Source organism: Hyaena hyaena, unplaced genomic scaffold (genome assembly GCF_003009895.1).
Source record: "Hyaena hyaena isolate Hyena2069 unplaced genomic scaffold, ASM300989v1 scaffold_340, whole genome shotgun sequence".
Classification (NCBI taxonomy): domain Eukaryota; kingdom Metazoa; phylum Chordata; class Mammalia; order Carnivora; family Hyaenidae; genus Hyaena; species Hyaena hyaena.
Genome location: NW_024080972.1, coordinates 1,730,850 through 1,744,138, shown reverse-complemented (window position 1 = coordinate 1,744,138; position 13,289 = coordinate 1,730,850).

Below are 13,289 nucleotides of genomic sequence, written 5' to 3'. Positions count from 1 at the left end.
TTTTCAACTGTAACTAAAATTCTTAGTAGGGGACCATGTATACTTTCTATTTCCTCTGGTTATATTTTGACACATTATATTTTGTAGGAGTTTCCAGCTATTCTGAGTTTCCAAAATTATCCCATAACATCTTTGTTGGCATTCCTATTTTTGAGATAAACACTAAGATATGCCACCTAGATTCCCCTTTAGGTCTAAAGAACTTGCCTAAAGTGCTGCCATGAGATAACCATTAGTAGGCAGGCCATTTCAGGATTGGCTCAGTAGAAAAGAGGTACATCAACCAAGGTCATGTACCCATTATGAGGGTCCACTTACTGAAATTAGCTTATGGATATAAAGCCATGCCCCCTCATGTGAGCAAGGGACCTTCTAGAGGAGCATCCCAGATTCAGGTCTCCCCAGAATGTGCCTGAGGCCTTTGTTAAAGCTGCATGGAAGCCCAGGTTCTCCTCTAGTCCATTGCTTCTTCATTCCCGTCCCTTCCACAGATGATAATTCTAAGAACACTCTTAAAGCCCTCGTAATCACCATCTCAGAGTTTACTCCCAAGTATATCCAACCTGCAAATTTTGGTCCCACAAATGATCTAAGAAAGGAGATGTTAAGATAAGATTTGTAAACTGTATAACATACTGGTTATCTGGCATCAGGGACCTAATCACTGAAGGTTGGTTGCATAATAATCCAAGGTATGTTGGGATCGTCTCATCTCTTATATTCCCTACCACTAAAAAGGAAGCACAATGGCTGATAACTCTCTTAAGAGTCTAGAAGGAACATGTGGGAAATCTGAGAATAATATTCCAACCCATATATTGGAATGCGTGAAAGGCAGACACAGAATAGGAAGGGCTCCACAGCAGTCAGACTGTATTACAAGCAGTTTTCTTTCTTGGTCTTTATAACATAGTAAATCTGTGGCATTTGGAGTATAATGCTGGGGAAAGATCTTATTTGGAGTTTATGGCAAGCCATACAAGACATGACATAATCACAGAGGAGATCCTAAGTTTCTAGGGTATCTACAGCAGAAAGTTATATACCTTTTCAAACATAACCTCCTAATATGTTGCTGAGCCTTGGAAGAGATGGGGTGTTTGACCTTGGGGCACAAAGTAACCATGAAATCAGAACTGCTAATCATGGTCTATGTTCTGTCAGATATTACCAAATCAGATAATGAGGCAGTCCTAGCAGATCATTGTAAAATTAAAGTGGCACATCCAGGATGAAGCATTACCAGGGCCACATGCCACAAATGAGCTGCAGGAGCAGATAGTCCAGATCCCATGTCACATCTGTCCTGACCCCAGATGGATTAAGCCTTAAATAGCAAGAGCAAAACTGAAATTTTAAAAGAAACCAAAGAATAAATATCTTTCTGATCTTGAGTTAGGAAGAATTCTGAAGATGCAAATTAGGAAAAATGTCTATAAGATTGACACATTTGAATATTTTAAAAATAAGAATTTTTGTATAGAAAAAGATGCTTTGAAGACAGTGTAAAGCCACAAACTGTGAGAACATGTTTATAACATTTAACTAATTGCAGATTATTATTGAGGCTGTGTAAGAAATTTAAAAATTAGGGGTGCCTGGATGGCTCACTGGGTTAAGCATTCTACTTCAGCTCAAGTCATGATCTCACGGTTCGTGGCTTCAAGGCCCACTCTGGCTCAGAGCCTGGAGCCTGCTTCGGATTCTGTGTTTCCCTCTCTCTCTGTCCCTCCTTGCTTATACTCTGTCTCTCACTCTCAAAAATAAATAAACATTAATTAAAAAAAAGAAACTTAAAAATCAATAGGAAAATAAATCATCCAAATAAAAAAGTGGACAAATCACATGAAAAGGCATTTTAGAGAAAAGAAAACCTATTTGGCCTCAAATCATAAAACACTCAAACCCTATTAATGCTCATGGGAATGCAAAACAGACAACAAAGAGATGACATTCTGTTTGCAGAAAATAACAAATCTGACAACATTGTTTGGGAAAATGGGGAACCAGCATTTCCTTATCCATTGCTAATGAGGGTGTAAATTTGTACAAATATCTATGAAAAGTTTGTCAGTGTCTTATAAGTTGATCATTCATATTTCCTACAACCTGGCAACGCATTTCCTAAGAATATCCAAGATGAACTTTTTCCATATGTGCACCTGGAAAGATACACAAACATGTCTAAGAAATGTAGTTTTTTGATAGCATAAATTAGTAAAACAACCTCAAATGTCTATCCTCAAGAATATGGATAAATACATTGTAACATAGTGATGAAATGGAATGATAAGTTACCATTATATAAATGAAATCATATGAATGAATTTTAGCAATACAATTTTAAGTGCAAATAAGAATCTTGAAAGATATCAACCATAATGATACCCATTTTATAAAGTTTAAAATAAACCCAGACTAAACAGTTAAACCCAGACTAAACAGTTTATTCTAAGCAGTATTTTATTTAGGCATACATGTATACTTGATAAAATGAAAAAAATAAGAAAAAATATGGACTATTAGAGAAGAGGCAGAGTATAAGAGAGGAAAGAAACCTACAGGTGGGGTTATTTATTTTTAGTTCTTTGCTAGGGTTGTGGATTCTCAGATACTCATTTTATATGGAAAATAAATCAACCAATTCTATTAGTTTTTTCTTGCTGTGTAATAAATTACAACAAATTTAGTGGCTTGTAAAAACAACTGTTAGCTCACAGCTCATTTAAATTAGAAGTTTGTCCCAGTGTGGCTACATACTCTCCTCAGAGTACCCTGAGGCCCAAATCAGGTGCCATCTAAGTTGAGTTCCTATGTGCAGGCTCCAGGTGGAGGGCAGAAGGAACCTGCTTCTCAAATCTTTCTTGATGTGTGCTATAGGACTGATGTCCTCCTTTCCTTTCTAGCTGTTGGTTGAGGGTCCTCTTAGTTACTAGAGACTGCCTACATTCCTCGACTCTTAAAGCTATCAAAGATATGCTGAATGTTGGGGTGCCTGGTTGGCTCAGCTGGTTAAGCGTCCAACTTTGGCTCAGGTCATGATCTCATGGTTCGTGGGTTTGAGCCCTGCGTTGGGCTCTGTGCTGATGGCTAGCTCAGAGCCTGGAGCCTGCTTCTGGTTCTATGTCTCCCTCTCTCTCTGACCTTCCCCTGCTCATGCTGTCTGTCTCTCAAAAAAAAAAAAAAATTAAATAAAACAAAAAAAAATTAAAAACGATATGCTGAATGCTTCTCAGGCTTAGAATCTCTAATTTCCTCTTCTTCCGCCAAGTAGGAAAATTTGGCTTTTAAAGGCTTCATGTAATCAGTTCAGGCCCACCTAGATAACCTCCCTATCTCAAGGTCACCTGTGCTATATCACGTCACCTAATCAGAGTAAAAATCCATGACATTCACAGTCTGGCAGATTATGCAAGTCTTGTACATGACAAGGTGGGAAATCTGAGGGGCCAGTATTGAATTCTGCTTCCCACTTCAATAAACCAATACAATCAACTAACAAGGAACCAATAAGTATGATTAATCCAATATGTGCAGCAAAGTTACACTCTGAAAAAAGCAAATAAATAAAAAATAATTTGTCATCTATTTGATTGATGTCTGAGTCTTTCAGTTAATATTTTATTGAGTTTTAAAATTTAATTTTTTAATTTTTTTAACTATGAGAGAGTCCCCTCTGGAAGTTGGCCAAAACTTCCCAAGTAAAAACCATCTTTGCTTTAAATAATTAACTTCCCTGGGCAAGTGTGCTAATATGTAAAATCTGTTGCTATAACAAATAGTTTCTAAAGATATGGCTTCCTATAACTTATTATGAGTCTAATATTCTAGATTTTTTGAGTTTTTTTCTTGATACTTTATCTTTGTAAGTATATTTTAAGTTATCATGGGCATGAGATAAATTGAATCTAATTCATCAATACCACATAGCATTAAAAATGTTGAACTCTGAAGCCTAACTTTCTAAGTTTAAATACTGATTCTTATCAAACTCAAAACCCCAAAAATAAATAATCTAGCTAAGAAGTGGGCATAAGATATGAATAGACATTTTTCCAGAGAAGACATATACATATATATGTATATATATGTATATATATTATATATATACATATAATGGAATATTACTCAGTTATCACAAAGAATGATATCTTGCCATTTGCAACTACATGGATGGAACTAAAGTGCATTATGCTAAGTGAAATAGTTTAGTAGGAAAAAGACAAATACCATGTGATTTCACTCATGTGAGGAGTTTAAGAAACAAAACAGATGAATATAGGGGAAGGAAGGGGAAAATAAGAGAGGGAGGCAAACCATTAGACATTCTTAACTACAGGGAACAACTGAGGGTTGAGGAGTGGAGGTACGTGGGTGATGGGCTAGATGGGTGATGGGCATTAGGAGGCCACTTGTGATGAGCACTGAAAGTGATGACTCACTAAATTCTACTACTGAAACTACTATTACACTATATATTAACTAACTAGAATTTAAATTAAAAAATTGAAAAAGGAAAAAAAGGATAAAAATACTGATTATGTCAGTTACTAGGTGGCTTCAGACAAGTCATTTAATTTCTCTATGTTTAAGATTCCTTTGTTTACAAAATGGGAAAATGTTTTATTTTCTGAGGAATGACATTGATAGTTCATTAAAGTAATATAACAAGTCATATAGGCTTTATAAATATTAGCTATAATGATGATGCTCATAATGATTTTCATCATAAAGATTTATTTAGAAGTATCCTAGTGCACATGACACCAATACTTTAGTTATCTATTCCATTAGCCTTTGCAAAAGATGCAAAACGAAAGATAGCTTACTCAGTGTTTTATAATGTTAATTATATCATGTGTCCCTTTTATCATTTTTTAAAATATTTGCATGCTATTAAATATATGTCATTTTTTATTTTGATTCTATATGGCTAAAAACCCCTTTCCTTTTCCATTTTGTCAAATGACTTAAACCTCTTTACTTGCTGTCTGATGTTAAAGTAAATCCATTGAGGTTTGCCAAGTCCTTTCTGCTTTTTATACTTTTTGAGATTTTTTTCATTGATGTAATATATGTGAACTGACAGGTTATTTGTTGCAATCTTACTCATTTTTCTATCAATGGCTTATTCTTTATTAAAAGGGAATGTGAAATTCAATGAACTTGTGAAACATTTTCATTTTGTTTGCCTTTTATACCTCCTTTTATGGAGAATTTTACTACACTTCTCATTTTAGTCTTATAAGATATTTTGATAAATTTCCACATCACTTAATAGTAAAACATGAAAGAGAATACTTCACCATTGAAGAAGTCAGCATTTTTTATAAATCCTTGTGCCTTGATTTTTAAAGGTTTCATGAACCCAGTGTGCCAGCATTGCTTTTGCTTACTTACAATACAGTGATGTATTTCTTTTTTTGTCAGGAACTGCCAATATGACAACTCAAGGGAGTAAATGGTAAAATGAGAATTTGAGAAACCAAACCAATTTCCTGTATGAAATTACATGCCATATGCTCAACATTTAGGTCAAAAAATGTGATTTAAAAAATAATGAAAACAAAAAAATATATCTCTTTTATGCAAATGAATTCTCATAAAAGTAACTGAGTAAGTGTAAAATAGAAAACATCTATTTCTTGAGTTCTTTCCTTTTGAGATATACATTGAAGTTCCAATTCTAGGATTTTAGAATTAGAAAGCAAGCAAGTTACCTTTCATAGACATTTGCTTAGAATTCAGTGCTTAGAGTTTGGTGCTCTGTGGGGTACTTAACCCTTAAGAAATGGATGCACATGCCCGAAGGGTGCAGATGTGATGGCAAAATCAGGGTTGTATGGGTTTGAAGGAGACCTCTGTGATGAGAAATAGTAGAACTCTGTCATTTCTATTAAGGGCTTGGTGTAGAGAAGGATGTTGCCCAAATGGCTTGTGGGACACATTGGCAGGTGGGAGACAGAAAAGAAGTACAGAGATTCTTGGAGTGTTTCTAGGGTGGAAATTGCCTTTGTCAATATATTAGCAGAACTAAGTGGAATACACATTGGTGGAAACATATTAGTATTTGGAAACAGGGATCATCTGTAGATAAACTGGTAGAGTCAAGTAGTAATGACCAACCCAAACCCTATAAGAAGAGTATATAAACTGATTAATCCATTCCTACTGATGCCATCTCATTTTTTTGATGCTAAATGACATAGGCAGGAAAAAAATAGAAAATGGATTTTCTTTCATTGTGTCCTCAAATTAATCCAAGCCCAGTAAGCTAGTAGAGAAAAAAAAAAAATCATTCCTTGATAGATTTTCTTTTTAAAGTTTTTAAGTTTTTTTTTTTTTTTTTTTGAACTTGTAAAACACTGAAAGGTTGTTGTGCCTGGGAAAGTGTTGGGGAAAACCTCTAGGGCGATGCTGTCCAATGGAAGGATAATGAGAGTAATAAAAGTGATCCATATGTTTAATTTGAAATTTTCTAGTAGTTACATTAAAAGAGCAAAGCAAAACAGATGAAAATAAATTTTTAAAATGTTTATTAATTATTGAAAGAAAGACAGAGAGCAGAAGCAGGGGAAGGGTGGAGAGGAAGGAAGACAGAATCTGGAGGAGGTTCCAGGCTCTGAGCTGTCAGCACAGAGCCTAACGTAGGGCTGGAACTCACAAACTGTGAGATCATGACTTGAGCCAAAGTCTGATGCTTAACCAACTGAGCCAACCCGGAGTCCCAGAAAATAATTTTTACTTGCATTTTATTTTTCCAATATGTAAAAACCATTATCATTTCAAAAGATAATCAGTATAAATTATTGCTGATGTATTTTACTTTCATATTTGTATTAAGTTTTTGAAATCTTGTGTGAAGTTTACCTTTATAACATAGTCAGTTTGGATTATCACATTCAGATGGTCAAGAACCACATGTATTGACAATTTATCTTTAGGGAATAACCAGCCAATTTTATATGTGAACTTTATGGCACAAAGAAGAAAAGAGATTTTTGCCACTGCTACTGTTAGCCGGTCACTGGCTTAGGCAGAGCTAAGCATTTGGTTTTTCCCTACACTGCACAGCAAATTAAACACACTAGATGAATGGGAAAGATCCTCTATTTTGTCATCATAGTTTGCATTGACAGGGTAAAAGCATTTTTTGAAAGCAAATTATTTAACTCAGGATGTAGAAAGATAACTACATCTTGTAGACAGAAGGATATTTTATTTGCAGACAGATACAAAATGTCATAACATAAAGATTTCATTAGTGATATAATTTATAAATAAAGTATTTTTTAGTAAATCCTGAGAATATTTCATTCATTCACTTTCACCAGCATACCACATAAAGTAACAGATTTAATTCTCTGTTACTGAAATGTTGTTTTAACTTCAGGGATATTCCAAGCAAGACTGAGTGGTAAGGAGCAGAAATCCTTTTGAACTTAACTTAATAAAGAAGGTGAACATTACTTGCTATCTGATCAGGTTTTATGATCTGTATAGGAGGCCAATATTAGTATCTGGCATTTATAGCTTATATGACATTTGGGCAATTTTTCTGCCTATTTAAAGGGATAGAAACTCAGGTAGAATCTCTTTTTGGCTCTATCCTCCTTATTTAATATGTCATGTGAGGTCATTACACAGAGAGCCTGGCATTTTCCCTTACCTATACCGTTATATTTTTCATGAAAATGATTGTTTCTTTATTTTAGGAGTGCAGATACTATAATATTTAGCCATGGAAACACACTTTTAAACAAACTATAAAACCTTTCGTTACAGATAATAAAACTCCCCCATAGAAAGTGAGATGGGTCATATTTATAAACAGTAGATAAACAACACACAAAACTAAACAGTAATAAACTGTATAAAAGTAAATAATTGTCCACCATTGTCTATGCTAATTTTTCTCAAATTTAAGATTATATTATTTGTATTTCATATTCCTTACTCAGCTTTTATTTTTTATTTTATTTTTTAATAATTTTTTTTAACATTTATTCATTTTTGAGAGACAGAACAGAGTGTGAGTCGGGGAGGGGCAGAGAGAGAGAAGGAGACACAGAATCTGAAGCAGGCTCCAGGCTCTGAGCTGTCAGCACAGAGCCTGATGCAGGACTTGAACGCATGAACTGTGAGATCATGACCTGAGCCAAAGTTGGATGCTTAACTGGCTGAGCCACCCAGGCGCCCCTTTACTCAGCTTTTCAAAAGTATTTTAAATTGATTTTTCATATTTTTCCAAGTGCTATCCTTGTTTCCTTTTCTTGTATAAATATATTTTCAATTGTGTTTTGTATTATTTGGCATATATTTCTGTCTGGGTTTGATTTTTATGTTTAGAGGGATAGGGTAAGCTAAAAAGTTTTGAAGTTAACTTTGCCAACAACACAACATCTGTAAAAAGCACTGAAAATGGATCAGATAATAAGAAATTGATTGGCCCTCCTCAAGAGTATTTTAGAAACTAATTTATTATTCTATTCTTTATTTTTTTTTAGCTTTTTTCAAACACCATAGCATTTAATAACCTAGAACTACTGGCAATGAATATATTGGAAACCAATGTAGAGAGTTCAATATTAGGCTCTAGCTCTATCTTATTTTTTATAATTTTTTCCCCACAAAGCTGGAGATATTAGGCACCTAGAGACCAAGTTTTGATCCTATTTCTAGTAACAAAACTCATTTAAAATAAGAGATCCCTGTGGTTCTACCTTTAATCCTCTGTTTGGGGAATTTTGTTTGGTTCTCTACATTTATACTGACTTCTGAATTGTGCTTATGTCCTGAATTATACTAGCAAAGATCAACAACCTTAATCCCAAATAATATAGGACATTGTTTTGATGGGTTTAAAGGAGCACCAACTTATTATTTTTTTTTACTTTCATGATTGCCCTGTTGAGAAATTCTATAAAATTGGGAAATTTCATTTTCATGAATCTTGGCAATGCTCTGTTATTTTCCTAATTCTAATGAGCATGTTTAAATCCACAAGATATCCTGAACATTTCTCAAATCCTCCTCATCCTGTGATCTACAGCCGTAGAGTTCTGCTTTCCCTATTGTCTGCATGTTTTTCCATTCATGGTTTGTGACTACTTGAGATGGAAGCGTGAGTACTCATTGAAAATGTCCCATTCTTCTTCTGTATAATGTTGCATAACATGCTGTGAGGAAGATAGCACTGTCTCAAGTTTACACGTAGAGAACATGTCACATTTTCAGAGCTTAGTAACTTGCCACAGCTACCACGGGTTCTCACCATCTCCGTCACTCTCACCTATATACCTTCTCTATTCTGGATGTTTGCAATAGACTTATCTGCACAGAATCTAAGTTTAATACTTTAAAATGTAAGCCAGAGAAAATAATTATTCTTCACAAGTCCCTTCAATAACTCCCTATCTCACCAATAGGCAAAAGTCAAAGTCTTGAGGCACCTGGGTGGCTCAGTCTGGTTAAGCATCTCACTGCAGCTCAGATAATGATTTCACTGCTCATGAGTTTGAGCCCCATGTCAGGCTCTGTGCTGACAGCTCGGAGCCTGGAGCCTGCTTCAGATTCAGTCTTTGTTTCTCTGCCCCTCCCGCATGTTCTCTCTCTCTCTCTCTCTCTCCTCTCTCAATCTCATTCTCTCTCTCCAATATAAAACAAATTAAAAAAAAAACAGAAAAAATAAAAGAAAAAAAGTTATAATCTTTACAATGATCATCATGATCTGGCCCCTTGCTACCTTCCTAAGATCATATTCTATCACTTTTAGGTTGGTAGCAGATATCCTGAGACTAGTGGAGGCCTGATATTAGACAGCTGACATGCATACACAGAGCCAAGAAATATATAATAATGTGTACTCGGTGGTAGAGTTTACTAGTTATCCCTGGTTAAATAGCGTACTATCTGAAAACTGAATGGCTTCAAATAACAATAGTTGTTCATTATCTCTCACAGTTTTTGTGGAGAAATTAATGAGCAGCTTAGCTGAGATGTTTTGTCAAGGGGGATCTCTCACGGCATTGCACTTGCAGTTATGTGTTGGCTGAAGTCATCTGAAAGCCGGATGGAGACCAGAGGATTTGCCTTCAATGAGGATTGCACCCATACTTGGGGAGTTGGTGCTGGCTGTTGTCAAAATGTCTTATTTTACTACCAGATGGTCTTCTCCACAAGACTGCTTGAACTTCCTCACAACATGGTGACAGGTTTCCCCACGACTGAGTGATCCATGAGGCCCATGTGGAATACACTGTGTTTTTTAGATGATGCCTTGAAACTTTCACATGGCTGTTTTTATATTATTCTATTAATAGTACAAGTAAACCCTGATTCATTGTGTGGCGGTATGAATACTAGGAAGATAGAATCATTATGAATCAACTTTGCATCTGGCTACCATACATGAATTGAGTCTTGGATAAAACTGTGTATGAAACTTTGAACTGTTTCTGTTAATCTAGTTTGGGTTGATTATTATGTCAGTTCAACACATTGAATCCTGCCTGGTACAGTGGAGTCCTAACTGATTCATTGATTGGGTAGTTTAAGAGCTTTCAATTACAGGATTAAGTTAAACATCAGATTATTACAAATAGGGAGATCTTTAAGGGTTCATTCTTTCAAATTGAAATAAGAGGTGACTGGGGCACCTGGGTGGCTCAGTCAGGTAAGCTTCTGACTTTCGCTCACTCAGGTCATGATCTCACAGTTTATGAGTTCAAGCCCTGTGCCAGGCTCTGTGCTGACAGCTTGGAGACTGGAGTCTGCTTCAGATTCTGTGTCTCCTCTCTCTCTGCCCCTTCCCCACTCATGCTGCCTCTCTCTCAAAAATAAATAAATATTAAAAAAATAAGAGGTGACAAATGATTAATCATTAGATAACCTTCAGGATAGTCAGATTTATTTTGCCTAAACTGTGAAAACTGATATAACATGACTTAAAATAATTAAAGATAGTAAACTCAGTTTGACTGCACTCTTGGAAAGATAGTTGGACTTAGATTTCCTTAGGTTACATGAAGGCAAAAGTTGGAATGCAACTTTATGGCCAAGTTATATTAGTTCTCATTAGAATGTTAAGTTTTGAAGTAGCTTTTGGAAATGCTTATTCTAATGTATATAAATGTATCTTGTTGGCTTGGAAAGCTGAGGCTTGATTTTTTTTTTTCTCTGCTCCTTTTTGTTAGGTGTGATGTTCTAAACTAGTTACTCTACTGTCATGAATATTGTAAGACCTGTCTCTACTATGATTCAACATTGTTTTATCATTTTAAGGCAAAGAAGATGATTTTACTGACTTTTTAGCATAATATTCAGTTTTGCTGTAAAGCTGTATCTCTTCCTTAATAAATGTCCTTTATTTACACATCAAAGAGAATATCATAAAACTTATTTTGCAGCATATATGAAATAAAAAGAAAAAAGAAAAAAGAATGATTTACTTAATATTTAACATTTTTAATTTTTTAATTTATTATTTTAGGAACTTATTTTTAGACTGTTCACAAGCAAATAAGCCAAACCTTATTAATTACTCTGGCATGAACACTCAGGTACTGTGATTTAAGTCATCTAGATAGAGGAATATTTTAAAAGTATTAATTTTAAGAATGTGGTATCATTTTTAAAATTCCTTTGCAAACATTTCAAGTATGATAAGGTATACAGGGTAATAATTAGAAATTTCAAAAAATAAAATGAGCCTTAACTACCTCTCTCTCTATTCCATTTTGGTTTGTTTTTCTCTTTCCTCAAACCTCTGTATTTGGTATACTCCTTTTTGCATTTAATTTGCTTGCTTTTGTAAATGCAATTAAGATTTTGGCAAATTTACAAAAGAGGCTAAGAAATTGCTGTGAACACAAAGGCAGACATAAAAAGAAATAGCCATTTTGGTAAATTTGATAGCAATAGAACTAAAATCTATCAAGCTTTTCTGGGAAAAAATGGATAGGAGAATGTGAGAGATGCCTTCAGCCAGCTCTAATTGAAGATGCACATAAAACAAAGAAGCTAGAAGCCATCATTATGACTCTTTTCAGTTAGCAGCAAATAAATACACTGGCAGTAAATAAACAAAGGTGTATGTCTGTGAAAGATAGGGCATACATGAGCACTTTCTAGAATTTTGTGTAGAAAGAAATAGTAGGAAAGAGAAGGTATATTTAGCACAATTTGGAAATCTCCTATGTAAGGCAATAATTTTGTTAGGAATTATATTTACAGCAATAGCCCTTGGCCAAATTATGTAGTTGGTGAATTTCTGACCTGTATTCATCTTTCTGTCAAGCTTCTTTACATACTTTTTTCTGTAATCCGTGGTGCTCCTTGTGATTCCTCAGAATTACAATTAGACATGATTTACCGCTTTCATTTAGAGCCAGATGAAGGGGTGAGTCAGCCATTTACCATTAGGGCCGTTTACCAATAATAAGGTGCTAAGACATGGCCGGTAATGTAATTGGAAGAAAAAATTGTATTTATGAAAACTTCTGTGAGGGACAATTTTGCACAGTGAACTTGCATCTTACATGAATTGCCTTCTGGCAAGTATGATTCTAGTAACCACTGGGCTTTTGTTTAGATGTAGGGGATCTGAAAGCTTCAGGCTAGTACCAAATGTCTTTGAATAATGGTGTGAGACAAACTCTTTCATTCTCTTTTCTTCCTCCACATGGCATTCAAACTCTCCTATAAATAAATGTTTAGAATATATTTAAATAACTTCAGTTTAAAGTGGTTCCAAATTTTAGCCTGCTTGTTGGGCTGTCATATTTTGTTCAAACTTGTCTAATTTTGTGGCTAAGCATTCCCCTCATGCTCTACATCTGGCACTTAATGCCCTTATTTCCCTGTTTATTTTTTTCTTTACTTTTAAAAATTGTTTTAAATGTTTATTTATTTTTGAGAGAGAGAGAGAGACAGAGTGCGAGCAGGGGAGGGGCAGAGAGAGAGGAAGAGACAGAATCTGAATCAGGCTGTCAGTACAGAGCCTGATGTGGGGCTCAAACTCATGAACTGTGAGATCATGACCTGAGCCGAAGCCTGAGGCTTAACCCACTGAGCCACCCAGGCACCCCTCTCTGTTTCATTTTGTCTCCTTAGCACTCATCATTAATGCACTTTGTACATTCACTAAGCTTCAACTTAGATGGCATTTCCTATGAGAAACCTTCCTTGACTTGGCTAGCTGCCTCTACTGTTTGATCCTCTTTTTGACCTTTAGTACACTGAGCTTCTCTTTACCAAAACCCTTTTTATCTTGGGGGAGAAAATTCTAA